The sequence below is a fragment of the Nomascus leucogenys genome, chromosome 15 (genome assembly GCF_006542625.1).
Source record: "Nomascus leucogenys isolate Asia chromosome 15, Asia_NLE_v1, whole genome shotgun sequence".
In the NCBI taxonomy this organism is placed as follows: Eukaryota; Metazoa; Chordata; class Mammalia; order Primates; family Hylobatidae; genus Nomascus; species Nomascus leucogenys.
The window spans coordinates 103398133-103423960 of record NC_044395.1 but is presented as its reverse complement, the minus strand read 5'-3'; the positions used below and the strand labels follow the sequence as shown (position 1 = coordinate 103423960).

Here is a 25828-nt window from a genome sequence, read left to right as displayed (position 1 = left end):
GAGGCTGACTCTGGCAGAAGTGGAGACGCCAGCATCATGTCCTGAATGGGACATGAATCTGAAGCCAGAGGGTGTCTGTCCATCAAAAGGAGATTACCCCATCCAAACCAGACAGTGTGAACTCTGCTACAAAAGGAGAACTGAGCCTAAGCTGTCTAACAGACTGCCCTTGCTCTCAGGTGAGTCCTTCTTTTCCCTTTGCCCTCAGGCTACTTAAAAAAAAAAAAAAAAAAAAAAGCTCTTTAACCGTAGACCCCAAGGAAAAAACCAAATGATACTGTGAAATAGGAGTCAAGACATCACTAACACCATAAAAGTAAATAGAAAACATACTATGGATAGGACTACTAAAGCGTGATCAAGAAAAAAGAAATGGAATGATACCAATGCAAGTATATACAAGACACACACACACACACAAACACAGCATGCAAAAGACACAGAAACAACCACCCTATAAAATATTCAAGAAACCGAAGAAAAAATTTTCACATGTGCCTTTATCAAGAAAATAGCCTAATAAGAACATGAGTTCATAAGATGATATAACAACAGAATGAGATGAAAAAATAAATAGCAGCTTGCAGCTCTAAGGAAACAAATGGATGCCACAATATCATTAAAAATAAATAAATAAAAATAAATAAAAAATAAAAATAAAAGGACAGAATAGATGCAGTAAAATAAATTGCAGTTATAGAATAAAGGATTGAAAAAATATATGTATATAGAAAAGACTTAAATCAGGGAGAAGCCAATAGACCTGGGGGATAAAGATGATCAATAATAATAATAACCGGTATCTTTAAAGCAGAAAACTCAACACATAAAGTGAAAAAATATTAAAAGAACTAACACAAGAAAATTTTCCTAAAACAACAGCAACCTCTTAAATAGTCCTTATTACGTGCCATACACTGTTCTATGCAATTTACATATATTATATTAACTCAAATCATTCCAACAACTCTACGAGGTACATATTATAATTATTCATATTTTACATATAAATAAATTGAGGCATAAAGAGGTTAAGTAACTTGCTAAGATCTTACAGTTAATACTATTAAGCCAGGTAGAACTGAATCTGCCTATTGAAAAGTGCACCTTGGATTCTAGAAATACTGAACGTAAAGCTCATACGCCAAAATATAATGTCAGAGATAAAGAAAAAACTTTTCAGACTTAGTCAGAAAATGTAAATTATCTACAAAGGGAAATAATTACGCTGACAGCCTTTTCCACATGCTGGCAGCCTTCACCGCAACATTCAACGCCACGAATGCAATGGATAAATAACTACAGAAATGAAGGGTGAAACAAGAATAAGATCCCTATTTTTAAAAAAGGCAGCATATATAAAAGAACTCAATGAAACAATACCAATGGGCTGTTTCAGAAAAAAAAAAGTGTTTACAATGAAATCCAGTCAATGAAACAATAATCTAAATAAAGAACTCAAGAATGAAGAAGATGTGGTAAAAGAATACAAGTAAAAGGAATGAATGCTAGACAATAGCTATAAAATATGGCCATATAAAAATAGAAACAATACAAAATTTGACAACGTACAAATAAAAATAATACAACTAAATATCAATAACAAAATAATGTGATGTAACAGTAAAAAGTCAAAATGAGGGAAATGGAGGTGGGAAGAGAAAAAAGAGTATTAAGTTCTCAACTTGCATAGCTGGAAATAAATCAATACTGCCAAACACTGAATAACCTAGGGTAAAGGATAATGACTACAACCTGTTTAGGTATTTCATAATCCCTTCTTAACATTAGAAGGGATATTTTAAGAAATTATGTCTTCAGTAAAAAGGAAATGTTTATTTGAGGTTTAATAATTCCTCCAATCCCTTTTCTTCTTTCAATTTAAGTGAAATTAAATGTAATAATTTTGTTTAAAAATAGCAGGTAGAGTATGATCCATTTTGAATAAAAGTAATAATATCTGAGTGTCTATATCCACCTATCCATTGTTCTGTCTGTGCCTAGGAAATCATTAAAATCGTAAACTATTTTTAAAAGCATAAACTATTTTTAAAAGTGAAAACAAGGAAGTGATTTTTATATAAATAAAGAAATAACCTTTTGACACATAGAGGGGAAAAGCAGACACTGGAGACTACCAGAGGCAGGAGGGTGGAAGGAGGGAGAGGATCAGGAAAAATAACTAATGGGTACTAGGCTTATTTCCTGTGTGACAAAATAGTTTGTACAACAAGCCCCCATGACACAAGTTTACCTATGTAACAAACCTGCACATGTTCCCCTGAATTTAAAATAAAAACTAAAAAAGAAGAAATAAAGAATCATGGATTTGGGGAGAAGGATGTGACCTTCAAAATCTCCTTATAGATGGTAATGAGAGAGAAAGAGAGAGATTAAGTCCTAAGGGTCACATAGGCTGTGGTGATCTGAGCTAATGTTCACTCCAGGCATTCTGATTTCCTATTAGGAATTCAAGCAGTGCAGAAGAGCATAAAAGAACGTTAGAAAAAAAATCACACCAAGTCCTGCCATCTAGAAATAACCATTATTACCATTAGGTGAACATCATTCCAGAAACTTTTTATCCAGGTATAAGAATTAGTGGATAGATGGATAGATCGTTGAGCAGATAGCAATAATATTATAAAACGGAAGGAAAGTATATGTGTTATTTACTAACAGACAGATTCTATTTAATTCCTCAACTACGATATTGTCCAAAGTGATGTAAGAAATCGGTGGCAGAGTTGGCAACAAAACTCAGATTTTTAAACGTCTGGTTTAGGGTCCATATCCTAAAGGATACTTGCCTCTCTAACATACACACACCATTGGGCAGATGTGATGTGCAGATGTTATATGACAGTGCCACTCCCACACAGGTACATATATGGCTGGCTTGCCTGGTGATCCTATCTCATCCTGAGGTCTGACTGAGTCTTGTCTGCACCCGCATACCCCACTCTGACATGGAAGGCACTGCACAGGCACATCAGAGCAGAGACCTGAGATGGATGAATGAGAAAAGTTTCGGAAGGCAGGGCAGTTGGAGCCAAGAGGATTAAGAGAGGAAGAGGGCTTAGGGACAATGATGGGAATCCTAGGGGGCGGAAGGGGAAAAGTGACAGGCACAGAGCACAAGAAAACAAAGCAGGAAGAGAAGAGAGCTGCAGGATGTACAGAGTAAAAGAAGGGTCTGGTTCCCACTCTGAGGCCCACAAAAAGATACTTTCCTATGGGCATATACTCGCGTGGACAGAAATGGGGATGCAAGAAGAGCGAATCAGCTTCACCGAGATCGAGTTTGGCAGGAAAAAAAAAAATACCCCAGCTCAAGAAACGGATTCACTAATAAAAGTGGGTCAAAAACAAGATTAAAAATCAGCACTTTTCAGAGAGACCCGCATCTAACACACCTGGGGCAATATGATACATAAACAGACACTTAACGGGTTCAGGATTCACTTGGGAAGAAGCGGGTAGTATCTTCTCTGGGGAAGCAGTTGCAAAGAATCACAAGTGACCCAGGAAACCAGACACATAAAACACATACCTCTGGGTGTCTGGAGGCCATTCTTTCACCCAAGCCACGAGCCTTTTCCACCCCAGGAGGCGCAATAACTTGGCTGCATTTTGGAGGGCACTGACCAGTACTTGGTACCCAGAGTTCTAGAGGGAACTGAGTAGATCACTCCTGGTCATATGAATGGTGTCATCATACTTGAATTTCTATCAAGCACTGTCACAACTCTCTTGACTCTCCTTGAAGTGATAGAAAAAAAAAGCAGGAGGGGGCTGGGCTCAGTGGCTCATGCCTGTAATCCCAGCACTTTGGGAGGCCGAGGTGGGCAGATCACTTGAAGTCAGGAGTTCAAGACCAGCCTGGCCAACATAGTGAAACCCCGTCTCTACTAAAAATACAAAAATTAGCTGGTTGTGGTGGCACGTGCCTGTAGTTCCAGCTACTTGGGAGGCTGAGGCAGGAACCTGGGAGGTGGAGGTTGCAGTGAGCCGAGATCGCACCACTGCACTACAGCCTGGGTGACAGAGCGAGACTTTATTCAAAACAAAAAACAACAAAACAAAACAAAACAAATGAAAAAGCAGGAGGTCTTTCTTAATGACCATGACTAGTCAGAGCCACTTGCCAGCCCCATTTCCATTTTTCTTGCTCTTCCAAACCACTCTAATATCATCACCAGAGAGCAACTCCCTCAGTCTAAAACCTTCGGTGGCTCTCCTGTGCCTTCAAAAATTAGTCCAAAGTCCTTCGCTCAGCATTCAACTTCCTCTACAATCTGGCACCTAACTACCTTTGTGGCTTCCTTTTCCTCCTTATCCTTCCCATTTACCCAATGTTCCAACCACAATATATTCACCAACATTTCCAGAATATACCATGCACCCACCACTCTAGACCTTTACTGTGGAGTTCTCATAGCCAGACATACCCTTAATTTATGATCTTTCTATCAAAATCCTACTCATCTTACAAGGCACGGTTCACATGCTCCTGACCCCCTGACCACCCATGGGAATGAAGCATTCCTTCCTTTCAGTGCCACAGCACTCTGTTTTGACCTCTAGTTAGCACTTAATTCATTTTGCCTGGAATTCAGTACTGTTTAAATCTGTCTCGACTTAAATCTGTCCTAATAGGTGGTAAGTGAATGAATGTTTATTGAACATCTACTGTAGGTGCCAGGCACTTCCACAGATATCATCTAATTTATCTTGTGTTGCTAATATGCGGCAAAGTGTTCACAAATTTCAGGTGTTCATAAATGTTTGTTGTGTTATTCCACGAAGAGGAGGGAGACTGTTTGATGTCTGAACTTCTTCAGACGAGCAGTCACTAAACTATGTCTCCTTTGGGGGACTTGATGAAAGAAATGAGAAAATGAGTCAGACTAATCAGCCCAGTTGGACAGCATGAGAAAAGGGTGACAGATATTTCGTCTTTCATAAGTCTGTCTCAGAAAAACCCTAAGTGGGGTATGGTGGCTCAGGCCTGTAATCCCAGCACTTTGAGAAGTCAAGGCAAGAGGATTGCTTGAGCTCAGGAGTTCGAGACCAGCCTGGGCAACAGTGATACCTTCTTTCTACAAATAACTGAAGAAAAAAAATTATCCAGGTTATCATGGTTCATGGCTGTAGTCCTAGACACTCAGGAGGCTGAGGTGGGAGGATCACTTGAGCCCAGGACATAGAGGCTGCAGTAAACTGTGATCACACCACTGCACTCCAGCCTGGGCAACAGAGCGAGACCCTGTCTCAAAACCAAAAGCGAAAAACAAAAAAGAAGAAAAAAGAAAAAGAAAAATGCCCTAGCCAGAAAAGCACACCATCTTTTTTTTTCTGTTTGTTTTTCTTTACCCTACCCAGGAACTCAATACCCATCTCTAGAGTGAGGTCTCATCAGGGTGAACAGTTCTAACCCCAGACCAGCCACTAAATCACAATTCTCTCCAAATTTTAGGCAAGATGGTGCCTCTCATGCTGCCTCAGTTTTCCTTGTGTAAAACGGGGGGTCTGAGGCTGGTTGCAGTGGTTCACTCCTGTAATGCTGGGACTTCGGGAAGCTAAGGTGAGAGGATTGCTTGAGGCCAGGAGTTTCAGACCAGCCTGGCCAGCACAGTGAGACCTTTCCCCTATAAAAAACAAATCAAAACAACACAAAACAAAGAATGGGGAGTTTGGGCTGGATGGTCTTGAGGGTCCCTATCAGTGCTATCAAAATCCTAAGATTCTATGTTGAATGAGTGTAGTCAAAATGACTTGAGAATGGACTCATTCTTCAGGCCAACTTGCAAACACCAAAACATGGAAGATAATGTAAACATGCCAATAGGACAGTAAATCTCTCTCTCTCTTTCTCTGTCTCTCTTGCTCTGTGTGTGTATGTGTGTTCTGTGAATGTTTTCATGTAAAATGAGGAGAGAGGTGGAAAGCTGTCAATCCATGAGCGTATATGTTCAAGAATTATTTTTCATTTATTCAGATAAATACATAAATAGTAAAACCATTGCTTGGTTACTCCCCACCGGGGATTACCATTTTTTTTTTGCTGGTGTTAATAAAAATTAACAAAGGTTAATTTTAAATACATTAATCTTACAGCTGAAGATCACTTGAAAAATCCACAGACCTATAGAATCTAATGAGTAACGTTAACAAGTACACTCTCTTCATTTACATCTAACACTGACTAATCGTCCAGAGGATATTCTGTTGGATAAATAAATGAATAAATCAACAGTGTTGCATCCACTTCTGCAGGGGAGAGGGTGTGCATGTAACGGTTGATTTTAGTCAGATAATCAATGAAAGTATATCACTTACCAGCTGATCTGAATTCAACTATTGTTTTCAAAACTATCTATCAGACTGGGCTAAACCCTTTCCCAGACAGATTTAGGTGAAAAGATGCAACATATATACAAGACACATGCATATACACATTGCAACATAAACTCCACTTTAGACAGCTCCATGAAAACCCAAGAACCTTCAGCTTGAGGTCGGCGGAGCCTACCTCAGATCTGTAGGATACATGGAGCCCTTTGACTCTTCTGCTGTTATAGAAAACCAAGAATAAACAGGGTCTTCGGTGCTGCCAGTGTCAGGGTCAGTCTCACACCTTTATTTACAGTTAATATTTGTGCAGTTCAGATATTTGAAAATTTGTACAGCTCTGGTATTTCACCAAGACTGTTTTACCCAAGGCCACATAATAATGGGCCTCAAATGTAGAAATACCACAGTGGTCCCAAGACAAAGGCTCTGACTACATAGGGATTATAAGTTTGCTACAAGTAAAAGGTGTTTGCTCTGCAGGAAAAAGGAATGTTTAAATAAGAAAAAGGAAAAAGAAAGAAGACAAAAAAAAATCTTTTTTTGGTTGGGTACATTTTGGCAGGGTGGGGGCAAGGGAATGTGACATTCTGAAGAGAAAGAAAACATTCAGAAAGAAAAAGAAAATGAAAAACAAATGACTAATGCACTCCACAGGGTAAAACGCATTTTTAATGCAAACATATGAGGAGCATGAGAGCTCTTTGGAAGTAAGAGACCAGCCAGGTAGTCAGATCATTAGCTCTTAGAAAGCCAAACTTAGCAGCCAGTCTACAAGGAGCAGCACAGCTTTGAGATCAATGTTGTTATAGCAATATAATTTTTAAAAGGAAAGAAAAAAAAAGAGAAAAGAAAACCAAATCAGTTTATAAAATTTTGAGCAAAAAATTTAATAGAATATTTTAAAATTTTAATTTCCTCATAAAATACATAGTATTCTTTTAGGGTACTTTTTTTCCATATTGAATGCTTTTCCTAAAATCAAATATGTATTTTCTATTTGCTGAGAATTTTCCCTAAAAGAATCTTTCCCTCCAAATCTGTATATTTTCAAATAGATTCAACCTTCTTATTTGTTTTTGCAGAAATTGCTATAATATTTTTCCTGAAAGAAGATCCTTCCCCAAAGTTGTATACTTTAATCAGGACATTTTTAAATTATTAGTACTTTTTCCAGGATTTTGTAGTTATGGAATAATTAAGATTTTAAAAAGTTAACCATCGTTGTGACTCAGAAAATCCTTAATCCAATTATTAGGGTGAAGGATGCATTGACCTTTCCCCCTTTCAATCTTGTTCCTAGTCTGGAAAAACATAAATATTTTTCAGAGAGTATTAATTTCTATATTTATCCAAATATGGTGGCAAATTTAACAGCAGTGAATTTTTAAATAAGCTTGATATTGATTAGAAATATTTCTTATGTATAAATTTTGGGTTTATGCGTGTGTTTTTCTGCAAGAAGAGAGTGGCACAGAAATTCATGTGATATTTATACTATATGTTTTAAACTTAGGTCAAACAGTCCTCTAAATTTAATTTCCCATAGTCAGATTTTTTCTTTCCCTTTTCTTTTTATATTTTAATTATTTTTCCTTTAATTGTGCTGGATTTTTTTTCTTTGTTGCTCACTAGGAATACCTTTTAATCACAAAATCATCAGTAAATAATGATGGTTACAGTAACATTAAAGGTTATAATTATATTTCTTACTACTTTTCTTCTAAAGCTCTCAAGGAAGTTTACGAAGATAAAATCAGTTCTTTCTCTTTTCACAGGATTTAGAAGCTTGAGAATTGCATTGTTTTTATGTGATACTGATGCTAAACCATTCTAGTTGGGATTTCCCTATACTTGAGGCTGGAGACGAAAATTTTATTTAAAGGTATTTTGATTTAGCATTGTCAGACACAGATAATTGCACAGTTCCATAATCAATCTTTTTAAGGAGGGAAAAAAAACGTTCTGAGATTTGGTTCAGATTTGATGGTAACCTATTTTTGATTAAAAGACTATTCCATGTCAAAAAATATTGTCAATATTTAGTCTATTTATGTGGCAGATAGACTCCACTTGGATTTGAAATGAAACTTGGAGGAAATCATATCTTCTAATGCCCTGGTCAGGCTGAGCCACATGAGACTGTTCTAACATTAGAGTAGCTTCAGATACAAATGGCTTTACCTTCCAGGTGAGAAAGATGGCCTAGGGTCTTTGTTGTGAGTATATGTGCATGCGTATGCATGTGCACATGTGTGTGCAAATATGTAAACAAAAGAAAGACCATGAAATTAACAGCATGTAGACAAATGTTGAGCATACAATTTCAGCATTTTCATGACATCACTAAGCTAAGATGTTGGAATAAGCTCCCTATGTCTCTCTATACCCTGTCCTCTCCAAGTTACTTCCTAGCTGGTAACATACTTCTCCCTCAACCAGTGAGGATCTTTTGAGAACACAGCCTCCCTCCTCTCTTCTCAGTAAATGTATCTTAGCCTCTAAGAGTGTGTGACATCAAAAAATGATCCTGACCCCCTTTAAGAGAAAGAAAAATTAGCAAGCATCAACTTCCCTTCCAGACTACCAGAAAACCTCCATTTTAAAAAAAAAAAGGCTCTATAAGCCATATTTTACCCATAAGTTTGCATATTAACAGTCAACAGGAAGGATGGAAAAAGACCCATGTATTCAAAAAGATTATACCCCAGGTTGTGCCTGTCTGCTCAGAAAAATGGCAGGGAAAAGGAAGTATGCAATAGGACAGTGAATCTCATTCTTGTAATCACTTCATGTCTCCGCTTCTTTTCCATGCCCACATAATATATTTAAACACAACAGGTGGGTGGTCACAATGCAAGGTACGAGAAACAATGAAGTATTTGAAAAAATATTCAGTGAAATTTTTGGAAAAAATTAATTTGGAGTAATTCTGGGACTCAGGTTTTCATACTGTCTTTTTTTAACATTTGATGGTGTGAATTTGAATTACTTCTGAAAATTTCCATAAACTTTATTAATTCTCAAGTAAATGTCAGAATCTACTACTTTAATTTATTATAGGCCTTCCTGCATTAAAAACCCACACACAAAAAATTTTGCCAAAAAGCAAAGCAGTAAATAAATAACAGTCACTATTTAATGTCATGTATAATCCCTTCATAAGTATAAATACTATAAATAAAACAACCTGTTTTGATGTGTTATATTAAGATCTATAAATTTTATAACCTATGAGTACATACAGAAAAAAATTGAGATGAAATCAACCTAGTGTTAAAACATAAACTGTTAAAAATAAAATTAGTTAAAAAATGCTCTCAGTTTAAAATTGTATCTGGAGAAATATTTTAACTGAAAACTATATTTCTAACAAAAAATATTAACTCAAAAATATTCTTATTTTCAAATTAAGGAATGAATTTATGAATAGCAGAAGAAAGTGGTGCACCTCCCCCAAATAAACATATTAATGAATTATCATAAAACTCCCTGTGGAAGTTGTATTTTCTTTGTGTCATATGAAAAGTTAATGTTTTATAGTCATAAATAAAATACCTTCTTAGATATTTGAGCTCTAATTATATGATGATCTTTACTGGGGTAAATTATCTTTAGTGTTTACAAGTTAACTATACAGAAAACAAATACAAAAAAAAAGAAACACAGAATTTCATTTTAAATCTCTGATTAGCTGAGAGGTAGTTCACAAAGAAACAAGATTTTAAATTATAAAATGAAAATAAAACTATATAGTTTATTTTAACAGGTTTTCCTTCTTTTAAAAAGATTTTCCTTTCAGAATTCTAAAGCATCACTAAAAAATAAACTCAAAAGCTAATAGCTAAGCCTCAAAAAAGCAATAAGCTTGCATTTGTATTTTTAAAATCTCATTTGTTTGTTATTTAAAGTGATAGCCACTGTTTTCATGATTGCTTCATATTTAAATGCAGAGATTTCTTGTGTAAAACTATGTAAGACAGGTTTTTTCAAGAGAAACTTCCTAAAGGATAACTTTGAAAGGAAAATATCTATGATTTAGAGTTTTACAAGCCTGCAAATATATGAAAACACTAGATTAGACATCTATTTATATTATGGCCTAAAATGTTTGCTTAAATGTTTGTTTTATAAACAACACTGAGCAAATTTTAATTCAGTATGCTATCAATAAAAATGTATTTCTTTAATATTTGTATTATAAATGACAGTTTCTGTGCTTCATTACCTATTTATTAAAAAAATTTTTTAATTAGGCATAAGAGAATTCACTGGGGGAAAACTGTTTTCCTCTTTTATTTAAATATTATTTCATCTAAATGTGGTTTTGAGGTTCAGAGCTGGTAGAAATCTGAAAGATAAAATTTGGAGGGCTATATCTAATTCACTCTTGGTTTTAAATTAATTGATAAGCTACTGACCCTTAATTAGCTGAGACGTACAGAATTTTCCTGATAATTTCATTTAGGTTCATAGAACACCCAACTGTAGCAAGCATGTTTTCTGTCCTCTTTTTCTTATGCTTTGCCCAGTGCTCTTGGCCACAAATTTAAAAAAAAAAAAAAAAAAAATCGAGCTGGGTGTGGTGGCCTGTAATCCCAGCACTTTGGGAGGCCAAGGTGGGCAGATCACAAGGTCAGGAGATTGAGACCATCCTGGCTAACATGGTGAAACCTCGTCTCTACTAAAAATACAAAAAATTAGCCGGGCGTGGTGGCATGTGCCTGTAGCCCCAGCTACTCAGGAGGCTAAGTCAGGAGAATCGCTTGAACCTGGGAGGCAGAGGTTGCAGTGAGCCGAGATCGCAGCTCTCTGGCTTGGGTGACAGAGTGAGACTCCGTCTCAAAAAAAAAAAAAAAAAAAAACCACTCACTCCACCACAAAATAAATGGTAAAATAATTTCTTGTCTTGATTTTTTTTTTTTTTTTTTTTTTTTTTTTTACTAAACTCAAAATCTCGGCCTTAAAGATGAGTTGATCCTGGGGATCATGGTTCCCCTACTGGGTTAATGTTAATGATTTGCCAGTTGAGGTATTAAAATTTTAAGGTGCAATGTCATTGCAATTTAACTGACCAGAGTCTACTACTTAGAAGCCAGGAACCCCTGAGCGAGCTCCCCTTATGCTGTCATTATTGGTTCAGCTCCAGACTCAGCCCCAGCCCAATTCACAACATCTGGAAAATCTTGGTAAGATTGGGGCACTTGTGAAATTCCAAGAGTTTATTTAGACTCTTATCTCATGACTCCTAGTCATTTTACATTCACTTTCTGCTTCCTTATTCAAGGTTCAACTCCTCCAGCAACTCCTGGACTATATTTAGACCTGGATCTGCAGGAACTTGTCTTAACAATAATAACAGTTCATCTCACTTGAGTACATACTACATGCCTGATGCACTGGAACACGTATTTACTGACAGCTCATTTCATCTTCCCAACGATCTCATGAAACAGATACTTTTCATATCCCCATTTTACAGATGAGGAAACTGGCTCAGAGTTGCTCAAGGGCATGCAGCTGATAACTTGCTCAAGGGAATGCAGCTGATAAGGGTAGAACTAGGCAAAAAACCTAAATCTCACTGGTCTTCAAAACCCATTGTTCGTGACCAACAGGTTTCACTGCTTCCTTCCAATGCTGCCTTCATCATCCTCGCCTTAAACAGCTAAAAGGAGAGATAGCAAGACCACTATCTAGCCCACGTTTGACATATCCCTGAACCTTTTATTATAGTTTTTTTAAAAAAGACAGAAAAAAGGAAAAGTCACCAAGTGGAAGCAATGCATAGGCTGTGGGTTTAAATGTGGGAAAGTGGAAATGTAGAAAGGTACATGGGGAAGGCTCCAATTTCTATGAAAACTAAATAAAACAAATAAATAATAAACAAAAACAAATATATTTTTTCCTTCTCTTTGGAATGGCCTCAGATGTGTTCAACAGGTTCAGGGGACAATTAGTGGCCCTGGTGTTTTCTCCTAGCATTACCCAGAAAATGTAGGGACCGTATCACATTCTTCCTATAATCAGCCCTGCAGTTTGCAGCCAAGACTTAAAAAGAAACGCCTGATAGGACAAGTTCAGTGGATCAAAAGGAGGAGAACAAAGATTTTGAGGCAGGGGTGTTTTCGGAGGAGACAAAAAGATTTATAAGATGTTAAAAGTAAAGTCAGAAGAAGGAAAGAATGAAGATTAAATATGCAGGAAAAGGAAAAAGAAGACATTATTTATGATAGCAAATAGTGTTACATATTCTTGCCCTTCTATTTTTCTTTATTTCTTTCCTTGGTGGAAATTGCCTAAACATTGAAAATTTAGGACTGGATATATGCTGAAAATAAAAGTATCCTAGGTGAATTGCTTTTTCTCCCCAATCAAAATAATAATAATAATAATAATAAGGCAAAAAAGAGTGATTTGCAAAAACAATTGTAATTAAATTCAATTGATTTTAAAAGGAACGTGAAAGCAAGGAATTAAAAGGAGAATGAAACAAGAAAGAGATAATCTTCATGTAGGGACACATAAAGTAGAGAAAAAGATTTTTCTATCCACCCTTCTGATTTGCTCCCAGTGGGTAATCCTGGGCACTGGCAGACTATGGAGCAAATGGACAGATGCTTCCAGAAAAGATTATCTTTTATCTGTCACTCTAGGAATAGCTCTGGTCCTATAGCTGCTGATGCTATGGTTTAAGCCTTGTATGACATTGCTATATGTGTCAGACAGGAAAGAGAACACCATAATAATAATAATAATAATAATAGCTAATAATAATAATAGCTAACATTTTTTGAACACTGACTAGGCTCTTTACACATGCATAATCTCATTTAATCCTCACCAAAGCCTTATGGTGAAGGGTGTTATCATTATCCCCATTTTACAGATGAGGAAATCGAGAAGATGAAAAGTTTATATTTAGATGGATTTTCCTATACTTTAGCCTCAGCAGCAGCAACTTGCTACTTTCTTGCTTAAGCAGAAATTCACACACTTTATCCTGTCCTCCCACAATCTAACACAAAGACTTTACAAGCTCAGATTCCTACCTGGCTCTTTCAAAGATGGATCACTTCCAGGGTCCTCCCCTAGCAGTGACTTCCACTGGCTGTTCACCTGGGAGTGCTAAATAAGAGCATCTAACTCCCCACCTAAAGTCCAGTTTTTTTAGTAGCTGATCAGTTCTAAAATCAGTAAATGCCCCTTTGCCCTAAATGAAAAAGTTCTGGCCTTCCTCATTGCAAGTAAGAATTCTGAGGATGCTGAAAGCAGGGAAGAAAAATGCTCAGAAAGACTCAGAACTAGGGTGAAACCTTTGCACACAGACCTATCCATGTCTGTTTTGAGCCTTTCAGCCTCCCAATTTCTCCTTCACTAAAGATCTCAACAGAACTGCCTGCTATAAAGCCCCTTGCTGTGCTACATGGAAGCAGCCAGTCTACCAACCCAACAGGGCCAGAAGTGGACGGGTCTTTCCTTCTCAATGAATCCCTGACCTGTCCAGCTATGATTGTGCCTGGTAGTCAAAAGCACCAGAGGAAATCCGTCTTTGCTATGAGCCCTGGCATTGTGATCTTATACTGTCCAGCTCCAACACAAACCTCCCTTCCCTCCACGGAACCAACGACTTTACCAAGAATACTTAGCCTAAAAGATAGATTGACTCTTTGAAATTCTGCAGGACCACGCTGAGATTAGTCATCAAAACTTCTCATCTGTTTCTGTCCTCAGCTCCACGTCTGCCTTGCCTCTCAGTTACGAGCTGCTGTTCAGCATTTATTCTAGCCACTTGCAGTATTAACTAAGTTCCAAATACTTATTCTCCAAAAACGGAGGCCCAAAATCACAATAAAAATGCAACAAAGTGCTACTGGGGGAAAAAAAAGAACAACTAAAAACCAAGATTTGACCGTGCAACCCAAGCTCACACCTTCATATTGTAAAATGTAGGCCTTAGAGACTCAACGAAAAAAATTTCAACCTGGGGTCCATGGAAGCTAGGGATGTCCTGAGCTCCCTGAAATTGCATATAAAACGCCTGGGCTTTTTTTTTCCTTTTTGCTGGGGACAAGGTCCATAGCTTTCAACAGATTATCAAAGGAAGAATAATTTATTTATATCTCCAATGTCTAGAATAAGGCCTGATATATAGTGCAGAAACTCAATAAACATTTGTTGAATGAATGCATGAATGGAAGGGGTCTGACCTCCAAAGCACTTAATTTTATAGATGGAGATATTGAGGCCTAGAGAGGATACTATTGCTTCTTTAAGTTCATAAACATGAGTAGTTGGGACTAGATAGAATTTGCTCTTTTAATTCTTTCTTCTGCTTGTCAGCTTTGTTTTGCTGTTTGACCTATTCGTATTTTTCACCCCATCTCATTTTTCTTTCTCCCAATCTGTTGCTTTTTAAGCAGAGAAAGGAATCTTATTTCCTAGTTAGAAGTTGTCAGAAAGTGTATCTCCGAAAGGGGAGGTGGGGGGAGCAAACAGCAGGGAGAGACTGTAAAAAGGCCACCAGAATAATTTATTTGTGATAGCACACACAGCGTGACTACTATTCACATGTTCTGAGGACATGATTAATATGGCCTCGAAGTGGCTGATATTGGTAGAAATACGTAAAGCTGAAGTAGTGGAGTTCAATCCAGGGTTTGGCAGTAAATCATGAGCTTAAAACTGACCGGGCCAAGCAGCTGTCCTACAAGCAGGTGATCTGCAGCATTCTAAAAAAATATCTTGGGGACAAGGATCAAACAGATCTTCGCTTGGTTTGAAACCTCCTTATGGGGGCCTTCTTGCTTAAAAAGGAGATCCTGGGTCTAACTACCGTCTTAACAGCTCTCAGTCAAGCCCCACAGGACAAGAAGGATGAGAATCAACTGCCACCCAGAGGAGAGAAATAAAAGACAGGGACCCATGCCTTACGGAACTGCTTCATGCTAGCAAATGTTTTGAAAGAGACCAATACTAGGATTCTATGACACAGCAACTTTCTTGTGCTGATGCTTTCCTCAGCAGACCAAGGCAACATGGAGGCTCTGAGGTCTAGGCCATGTCAGAGACAAGAGATGAGAGCCATACCTAACCTTCTAATGATGCCCCCGGAATGCTAATTGCAAGCAGAAGAAACTTTCTGTAAACTCTTCTTTGAACCCTGGCATTCTAAATGCCAGTCTTTTCAAAGGGAATCTGTTCTGTTGTCCTGGATTATGTTTATGGATTATCTGTATTATGTGGTAGTGATAGCAAATGCTTAGTGGAAAAAAAAATACCCAGAGAACACAATAAACAACTTGGGATTGAGCCCCAGCTGTGTGACCTTGGTAAAATCACTTAACCTCTCTGAACCTGTTTAATTTATAAAATGAAGAGATTAGTCTCTCTGAATATACTCTATAGTTCTTTCCAGTTTTGGCATGCTACATATTCTATCTAAATTTGAGGTTTAGTCTATCCATGGATTTTTTCAAACATAATTAGAACAGATTAGCTTTCAGCCAAGAAAATCACCACCCGACCCCCACCCTCCCACTCCATGTTATTTTCTTAGATTTTCTCACAGTGCAACTGAACTATTGGTTAAGGAGGAAGAAGGAAGATGTGAACCTCTTGGCATTAACAACAACCCTATTGCCCAAAGATAGACGTTGCAATCTTCAGGTCCTGATATTCAAAAGGGGAACTTAAAAGAAATTAGGCTCATTTAACAATTTGATGGCCTCATCCATACTTTACATGGTGGAAATTACAGACGATTCCAGTCAATTTACCTATTATTTAAGTTCTACTCTTAAAATGTAAAAATTTCCAAAAATCCATGTAGCGGTCATTTAATTAATATAGCAAATAGATCTGTTGTATAATGATCTGAAGCTCTTCCATGTAATGTGCTTCTATTCTGCCATAAGCCTCGAGTTTCCCTCTAAAAATTTCTGACAGCTTCCCACATTTGGCTCACATGACCTCCAAGGATTAGGCAGGTAGCTTGGTTTCTCCTTTCCTTGCAAATCTGACAGCCCTGGGGTTTCAAAATTCTCTGCCAAGCTCTGAACCGAAATCCCCAATAAGAATCACAGTATGACTTTGAAGCTCATAAAGGCAGCTAAACAAAAGCTCCATAGCAAGAGATTTTGCTGGTTAATAGGAAAAGTAAATGCATTTAGAGTTTAATGCCTTACCCTTCAAAAAAAATATCCAGAGCCTAAAATTTCTCCCATGCATCCTAGGCCAAAATCCAGTTAAGGAGACATAACAATGTTTGGTGTCCTCAGAGAAACTTCGCATGGCAAATGACCCTTCAACTCTGCACATCCCTTGGGCCCCTGAGAGGCCTCAGATGGTCCAGAAAGTGGAGGTGGAGAAGGAACAGTGGGCCTCATTGAATAGGGCCTACATCCCTCAGTACTGAGGGTTTGGAGGCTCCTGAACACACAGGCCCAAGTCCTGCTTAGGGGATAGGACAGGAAGTCCTATGCAGTCCTATGAAGTCCTATGCCTCATGCAGTAGGTACTCTGTCCTTCCTTGTAACCTCTGTGATGGCTGCCTTCCTTTGCCAAGGACTAAGCCTTTGAGGACAGTCTCCAACCACTGGATCTGTGGCTTCCCTGTATCTCGTCATCAAGTGGGAAGTATGTGTGGAGGCCCCTTGGGTCTGCTCAGGCAAAGAAACCATGGGCTGACATCTTGGTACTCACCTGGGACTTCTAAGTTCATTCATCCAAGCTCTTCATCACCTGTGGCCTTTGAGAGCTCCTCCTTCAGTGGCCACCCCTCATGCAGACCTCTGGGTGTCAGGACAGGTTTGACCACCTGAAAAGGCCAAAAGATAGGCAGGGTTACTCTGCTGGCTCAGAAGGAGAATGGGAGTGATTGGCAGCTGGGTCATTTCACAGGAAATCAAGCAGTGGGCAGGCTGAAGGAAAGGAAAAGGGTAGGGGGCACATCTGGGCCAAGAGCTACCAAGGCATGGATGCTGATTCAAGAGCAGAGCTTTCCGGAGATGCCCACAAAGCCTTCTAGTTTGAGAAGTCCGCAGGACAGACAAGATGGCCCTGGTCTGAGATCATAGCAAGCCCTCCAAGCACATCTGAATCAACCCATGCTTCTGCCTTTGCCTCCAACCTGAGACAGGCAAGGCAGAGGGACTGAAAGCAACCACAGGTCCAGGAAAGAGGATAGAAGAGACAAGAGGGCCGGCAAAGGGAGGAAATCTGGCTCCAGACTCCAGGAGTGGGGAAGAGGCAGGAGAGCAGATCACCCAGGGTGTGGTCAGAGTGAGCCTGAGAAAGACGGCATGCAAAACTGCTTTGCCTGGCCCAGCCACCTGCCTCTCCCCACTGGGGGCAGGTGACTTTGAGGGGACTCTGTGGCCCCTGAAACCCTTCCCTAGCTCCACAGATAACCCCTGGTCTTGATTTTTAACATACGCAAAGTTAAGCTAGTTGTCCGGGCCCAGGGGACAAAGTTTCCCCAGCTGCCTCCCGAACACTTCTCACACCCCCGGATGGAGTAGCCTGGGGTGACGAGGGTTCCCGAGGTGCTGCTCCCTCTCCTATAGGGCCTCCAGAGGTTGGCATCACATGCAAGTGCCTGGAAGTTTCCATCAGGCCCCTGGCTCAAAAGGCGAGGTAGCTTTATTAAGTGGGATGTGCACCGGCAGTTTGAGGGTACATAGAGGCAACACCCCCCCCCCTTTGCCCTCCTTCCTTAGCAAAAGCAAAATGGGTAGAGAGGGAGAGATCAGCTCCCACTGGGCTCAGACTGACCTAACCGCCCTAAGGAGGGAAGGAAAGACACCAAAAGCCACAAAAAGCCACCTATTTTCACTTATTGTGTAGGGAAGGGGGAAGGGGTCCCTTCCTTTGATCCCACCCGGAATGACAGACCCCTTTCCGCAAGCTCCCAGCCCCGATCAAAAGTGAGCAGCCTCAGCCCCAGGCGTGCAGCCGCCCCAAGCAGCAGCTGCAGCTGCAGGAGCTTCTCCAAGGCAGCAACAGTTGTCTGGCTGAGGCGAGGCGAGGCGAGGCGAGGCGAGGCGAGGCGAGGCGAGGCGAGGCGAGGCGAGGACTCGCTCCCCTGCCGCACGACGCCGGGTTCGGCCGTTGCTCCTTGGGCCCTGGAGCCCTAGCTCCACACTTAGCCTCGGAGGGAGAAGTGAGGGGCCAGGGTCGCAATAACCCTGAGCCGCCTGCGCTGCGGTGGCTCAACCTCTTCTGTGCAAGTTCACTTTTCTTGGGCCACCTCTCTCCCAAATCTGGTGAAGGTTCAGGCTTTGGGAGAGAGGAGGGCTTTCTGGCTGGGAAGAGGAGGGGTATGTAAGAAGCAAAAGACAAAAGAGGAGCTGAAGGGACACAGGGTGAAGCTATTTTTAATCTAACGTGGTTCTTATGCCTCTCCCTCCGCAAAGCTATCGCTCCACAGACGGCCCCAGGTGAGAGGCAGGGAGGAAAATCCCCGGAGCTTTTGCTTTTTGCTCCATCTCCTTTGCAGATCTTAGGAACCTTTTTACTCTTTTAGAAAACGCATTCAGGGAGGGAAAATTTCCTTTATCTGGGGAGGAAAGCTCTGATTTAGCCTTAGAGCTTGGAGTGCTCGCCTTCCGTGCCTTCTCACAGTCTTGGCCACAAAAGATTGACTCTGTCCAGCACTCTCGGACTCTGCAGCCCTTTCCTAATTCTGGAGAGGGTAGAGTCCGGGTGTTCAACCAGCGGACAGGGTAATGACGGTGGGCGTTTAGTTTGTTGGAAGAACGGTGGTTGTGATACGGGGGAAATTCAGGCCCTCCCTGAAAACGTGAAGGTTCGCAGCCCTCGGGTCTTGAACTCCGGTGTCTCTAGACCCATCTTCTACCCATTTCCGTCCCTGTGGGCATTCATGTGTGTATGTGTGTCCTTCTGGCCCAGTCCCTAAGGGCGTCTAGCAGTGTTCCTAGCAGGCGAAGGGCGCGGGGAGCGTAGTGAAGGCCTGATTTGTGCCACTTGTGACCGAAGTGGTCAGGACTGCAATGAGTGGAGGGGGAGGAGGGGGACTCACAGACTCTCCCCTCTCCTGCAGCTTTGCCCCCCTCCCCAGGACCGGCGCCTGGAGAGGCCGGGATGGGGCTGCTGCTGCTGCTGCTGCTTCTGCTCTTGCTAAGCGTCTGAGTCGGGCACAACCGCATCTCTCCAAAGCTCCTTCTCTGCGGGGGCTTCCCCAGTTCTCGCCTGTTTTACCCCCTTCCGTGCTACTTAGTTTTGAAAAAGAGGAGTTGGGGGAGACCCGAGGCTGCAAAACGCCCCAAATTAGGTTGGAAGCAGGCGCGGGAGGAAGAGACTCCGGGGATCGGGCGGTGCCTGGGTGTTTTCCCTCTTTTTCGGAGCTACCCAATTCACCGCGGCTCTCCTCACCTCCGGGTCCCCCGCACCAGGACAGAAGATACTAAGGGCCTCCAGCCCCTCCCTCAAGGGCTTCCCCATCCCCATATTGCAGAATCGGATCATTAGGGTCAAAAATGACCACAAAATGTCCTAAACTGATTCATATTCCAGGTTCTGAATTGGCCCTAAGCTCAGATCCTTTTTTTGCATTGAGTGAATGGGGTTATTCGTGGTGTGGGCGGGGGTTGGGGGGAAGACACAACTTCTGTAAACTTTTATTGCATTTTAGCTTCTCACTTCTCCGAAAACACACACACCCCACCTGCTCCAGTTCCCCCTGTGATACAAAGTCTGTTAAAAAGTTGGGGGCGGGGGACTCGCTCGGAGGGAAGACAGGTGACCAAAGCCTCGGGGAGCGCGGAAAGGACAGGGGGGAAAGGGCCGAATCTTCCGTGGAAAACAGGGAAAGGGCCGGGTAAGGCTCGGATGGAGCAGCTTCGGGAAGGTGCGGGCTTCGGCGATCGCTGGATGGCTGCCGTCTTCTCGACGAGTGCGCCCTCCGCAAATGCTTTTTGGGGTAAGGGCTTCCGGCTATTGAGTTATGTACAGCAAGCCCAGACCGCAAAAAGATTCGCGAAGGGCAGAATATGCCGGCTTCTTCGGTTCGCCGCCGCCGCCGCCGCCGCCTTCAGCCCAGGATGTCTCCGAACCCCGGAGCCGAACAGGCTGGGTCTCCCCAGCGCGTTCCATCGCGGCTCAGCCTCACCACTCCGCGCGCTGCCCGCCCCTCCGCGCCCCTGGACTCGTGTCTCCATTTCTCCAGACCGTCCGCGATCCCCCAACTCAGCCCCGAGAGAAGTGTGTGGAGGGCGAGAAGGGGACCGCGAAGGGGCACCCGGATCCCGGAGCCCAGCCTCCACCCCTTTCCTGTCGCCCCAGCACCCGGAGCCTCCCCGCCTGCCTGTCCTATCCCTCTATCCCCCTATCAGAGTTCCGCCAGCCCCGGCTGCAAGGTCGCGGATCTCTGAACAGGTACAGTTCGGATTCCCCCCGAATCCCCTCTTATCCCTCAGAGTCCCCCAGCCAAGGTTCCAGCCGTGACTACAGGCGCTGCGTAAAGAGAAAAACTCCCCCAGAGCACTAAATAAATACAGACGAGGCCGCCAGCTCATTGGTGCGGACTAAAATCGTCACCCACCAATCAGAAGAGAGCTCACATTTCCCCCTTTTTTTCAGAAGGGGGAGGGAGAAAAAAATATTTCCATTTCTAATTATTCAACAAAACCTAGACTGGAACATGTTAAAATACTGTTGTTGCCAAAAAAAAAAAAGCGGTTCAGGACCCCCTCCTCATTCCAGCCCAAGTGAGGGGGTAGCGCGATGTATTGGGAAAGAGAGGTTTAAGAGAGTGACCTCTCCCAACGGGACCCAAGCCAGAAGATCCAGACGAAAAATGACAAAGATGAACATAAAATAAACCCAAACTCCACACTAGTCATCCTATTTCTAGAAAAAATGAGAATGTCTCAACACCCCCTTCCCCACTCAAAGTTCTGAATGCTCAACTAGAAAGGTGAAGCTCCTCCCTCTGCATCCACCCCGAAACCGTCTCAATATTGGGTGTCTTATGGCCCATTCGCCCCAGGTGCCCTTTCAACCTTGCAGCCCCCCCCGCCCCCAACTCTCTACCCATTCTGCAGAATGCTAGGGGGAACAACAAGGGGCGAACCCGTCATTGACTGCCGGACCCCACAACGACGGGAGATTCCACCTTCTGCGGGAGGAAGAAACGAGGGGAGGGAAGACTAGAGATGGGGAGAAAGGAGATCTCCTTCCCTCACTCTCCCTCCCTCCCGTTCGGCCCCCTCCCCCCATCCCATCCATCCAAACTTTGAGGGGTTGCCCTTCTTCGCAATGCAGCGCCACCCTTCCCACGTCCTCTCCTGCCCCTCCCCCCCATTAGTACCTAAGCCGGGTGTGGGCTAAGGGACATCCTGACTATCTCCCTCCCTAGCAGTATAGTCCCCCAGTGGGGGAAACCTCACCCAGGATGGGTTACTGCAAACATTGCAAGAACTTGGGGGGAAAGTTGCCATATTTGTTCTTTGGCACCCTGGAATCGACGTGCGGTCGGGCGCGCGCGCGCACACACACACTCCCACCCTCGCCCAGTACGCCCGGAGAAAACGTCTCCCGACGGTGGAGGCACTGTCTTCAAGTCCCTGTCGACCCACCCCCTTCGCCCATCCATCACCCTCCTGCAGCTCCGCGACCCACTCACCCTCCCACGGCATCCCCTCAGCTCCGCGACGGACAGACGCAAGCACACACCCTCCGAGCGTCTGCGCGCCCGCCGCGCCAGAGGGGGCTCCGTGGACTGCGCCCGCCGCCGCCGCCGCCGCCGCCGCCGCCGCGGCGCGGGGCAACTGGGAAAAAAAAGTTCTGCTCAGACTACCAGAGAGCCGACCGACTACCAGTGAGCCGACCGACCACCAGCCGACCCGGACGCCGACTCCCTGCTCCTTACCTCGGTCTGGGGGCCACGGGAGCGCGCCGGTCCCGTCCGCACTGCAGCCAGCTGGAAGGAGCCCCTCTCCTGCGGGCCGGCTCCCTCCGGCCCCTCCCCGCCCCCCACGGGTGTTTGCCCGGCGGCAAAGCGGGCTCTTCCAGGTAAGTATATAAGTTACTGTACTGTGTGGGAGGGTCACGATCTTGGTAATTGCGGCTTTCCGAGCTTAACCCCTGCGTGCCTGCCTTCCTCCAACTTGTTGAGGACTCGTCGGGTAGCGGGAGAGGGAGCAGGCGCGCCACTGCGAGCGCTGGCCGGGAGGAGGGAGCGAGGTGCGCGGGGCAGAGAGGGACAGCGAGACAGCAAGCGGCGGAGTTCAAATGCCCCCCTGGCAGCGGTTTTCATTGGATAGGTCTTCCCCCCCACCGCCGTCCCCACTGATTTGGTGTCCCCCCACCCCCCATCTCCCATGTAGGGGACGTCTCCAGGCGAAGTCACGATTCCTTCTCAGTTCGGAATGAACTGTGACTAGAGCCATGACGCAGCCAGCGCGCATTACTCACTTTTTGCAGTCACGACTTGGGAATCCGTGCTGGTTCCAACCAAAATTACACCGCTACCATTGAATTATTTAATAGGATCCAGTTCGGGGGGTAAACTTGTGCATTGTGCCAAGCAATGGGAAGGGGTGGGGAAGAACGGGGGGGGGGAAATGAGGACATGGGGTGTCCCTCCGCCCCCTTCTTGACTCTTGGACACCTCCCCCCAACCACCGCTCCACGTGTTGCAAGTGCTTTATTGCGCTACCACCACTCCCGCCCCAACCGCTCCCCCCACCCATATTTCCTTTGCAATTGTGGCAGAATTTGTAAACACAACCACGCAACTTGCAGGGCTGAGAGGGGCGAGGCTTGGGAAAGGGAACGAGTAGGTCCCAGTGAATGACGAGGAGGCCGAGGGGTGGGCCGAGAGGCTGTGAGCAGCTTTGGTTTGAACTGAATTGTCAAGACAAAGTGTGGGTTGCAGCGTTATTTGTGTTATTCTGCACATCGGTAACAGCCCTTGTTACTATTGTGAGTTGAATACTCAGTCTCAGCCAGGGAACCTTCCGAGATAGGGACGGCTTCTGAGCTACACATAACTCACCCACCGTCTCATCCCCCGGCCGGGGCTGCACCCCGGTTACCCTGCATCGGGGTCAGGTCACTAAAGCCCGAGGCTGTTGACAGAAGGCAAGGGGTGAATGAAGCAGAGAGACCTGGTCTCTTCTCTGTCCTGAAGGCTAGCACCCACAAATACTTACCTCACCGTCCCGAGTTTATATTTTTTAATAAACATATAAAATATTGCTGCACGCACACAAAGCTTACTGCAGACCTGCAAGAGTGCTTCATTTCTCCCACAGTCTACAGCCCATCCTCACAGGCCAGCTTGAGGATGTACTTTTATTCTCCCTCTCCTGGAGTTAATCAGCATGAATGTCTTTGTGTGCGCGTGATATTCATTCCCCCTCTGCCTCTGATAACCTTCCTCCCTCCTCACCTGTCTGGCCACAGATTCGGCCAAAGTGTCTGGAGCTGATTGCAGTGAATCTCAGTCTGGGTCCAGCCCACAACCCCAGAGAGTTGACGGTATTCCCAATAACATTTGGCGACTTAGAGAACACCTCCTCCCCAATTTCCCTTCAGGCTGATTTAGACTCCTTTAGTTTTTGGCTTTAAGGCGCCCCGCGATGTTCCCTAGCTTGGATTCTCTGCGCATCGCACCAGCAACTCCTGTGCTTTGGCTTCTAATTCACTCATTCCACCAACTCACTTGGGGCTTCTATGACTAGCATGCGAAAAGGGGGAATAATAAGAAAAATGCCACACCACACTACTTTACACACCTCCTGGGAATTACAGAATACGGGGGTATGGGGGCCATGAAGTGGGAGGGGACGAGGGTCCGAATAAAGCAACCTATGGCCTCTTAATTTTGAGTCACCATCACCCAGAAGAAATCTTTCAAACCCACTGGCGGGAAGGTGCGGGATCCTGGGAATGGAGACCCGGATAGTGCCTGGCCTCTGCAGGGAAAGCCGGTGAGCCACTGGCCTTCCATTCCTGAAACGCCGGGCCTTGGCTCATCCTCGAATCTAACACTTCGCTCCCCCTCCTTTAAATTTTTTTTTCCTTTCCTTCCCACTCACCCCTCCTTTCCCCCAAAGCTCTCACCGAAGTCACGACTATCCCCTTTGAACATCCTTAACCCTCTTGTCCCCGTATCCCTCTCCTGCATCCAGGGCGGGGCTAACCGCGGCTGGCGCCAACCCCGCCCCCTGGCGCTCGGAACTGAACTCGCTGAGGACCAAGGCATTTTCAGCACCTATCTTCCGTGGACAGCAACCGAGTCCTGGGCCAGCCCGAACCAGGGTCGCGGTCCTCAGTTCGCGGACCGGAGCCAAAGGGGAGGTTTGTCAAAGGAGTAGAGATTTTTCCCTCTCTTTACCCAACCCCATCCATGCAATTTTGATCTATATTGCACAGTCTCCATTAATCTCTCACAGATATGGCCCATTAAGTCGTGTCTGGCCATCCTTTAAGACAGAGAAAATGGGGAGGGGAGGGGGCCATCGAGAAAACCGAGCTCAACAGCGCCGACCCATAACGCGAGAGAGAGTTGCAGCAGCTATTGATTCAGAGATTCGTCAGGGTGATTCCCGGCTCTGCAAGAATTCCCTCTCTCGGTTTCTTTGCATGCAGCCCCAAATTCATTGTACACATACACACGCACACAGCTACACCCCTTACCCCCTACTCAGTCCCACTGTCCTCTTTAGAAGGGGCAAAAAAGGCAGCCAAAAAAGAACCCCGGAGCATGCACAAAGTAAGCGTCAGCTCATACTCACAGTCTGCGGCATGCACATGACATAATATTACTTACCCAAACGGGAACTCCTTAAGAGAGAGAAAGAGAAACATAGGGGGAGGAAAGAGAAAGTGGATGGAAAGAGGAGAGAAGAGAGGAAAAATCCAACAATTAATTTCCAGACATAGTTGTGGGGGGAGGAATGCGGTGATGTCCAGGTTTTCTTCCACCCGCGCTGGCTTTTTATCCCAGTACAGCCCTCGGTTTATTTCTGGAACACGATCAAACCCTGATGCTATTTTTAGCAAGTACTGAAAAAACCTCCACACACAAAGGCATTTCGCTGGAACCTTACTTCCAAAACATTAAATGTGCATTAAACGCCCCCTCCTCACTTTTTTTTTTTCCTGCACCACCAGACTCACTTGCATAACTGCAGAAAATGTTTTTCAAATCAGAAAAATACCCAAATATTTCTTATATTCTCCCTCCCTCCCGTTAACTCCCATCTGTCTCTGCCTGTTGCAAGCTCCTCGCAGTCTCCCCGAGCAGAAGGCGTTGGAGTGGTTGTATTCTTAGAGCTGAATGTCTCCATTGATCAGATTCCCTACATGCTGTGGAAAGTAGGGGGTGGAGGGGCATAGCCCCTTCCCCAGAGGAGCTTCCCAGGAGAGCTCTAGAAGCGATTGCTATCCACGATGGAGATTCCCAGATGAGGAGAAAAAAAAATCATCCATACCCTTCCCACGT

General features: G+C 43.8%; 1 long non-coding RNA gene across 1 annotated transcript in view; it reads right to left on the bottom strand.

Moving 5' to 3' along the window:
* LOC105739369 overlaps positions 1 to 25828 on the bottom strand; it is a 97193-nt gene extending 71365 nt beyond the window's left edge. The window contains exons 1-2 of the long non-coding RNA XR_001115293.2: positions 25154 to 25828; positions 17059 to 17173 (exon numbers count right to left, since the gene is read on the bottom strand). This is a non-coding gene — a long non-coding RNA (uncharacterized LOC105739369). The remainder of the gene's footprint in view (positions 1 to 17058; positions 17174 to 25153) is intronic.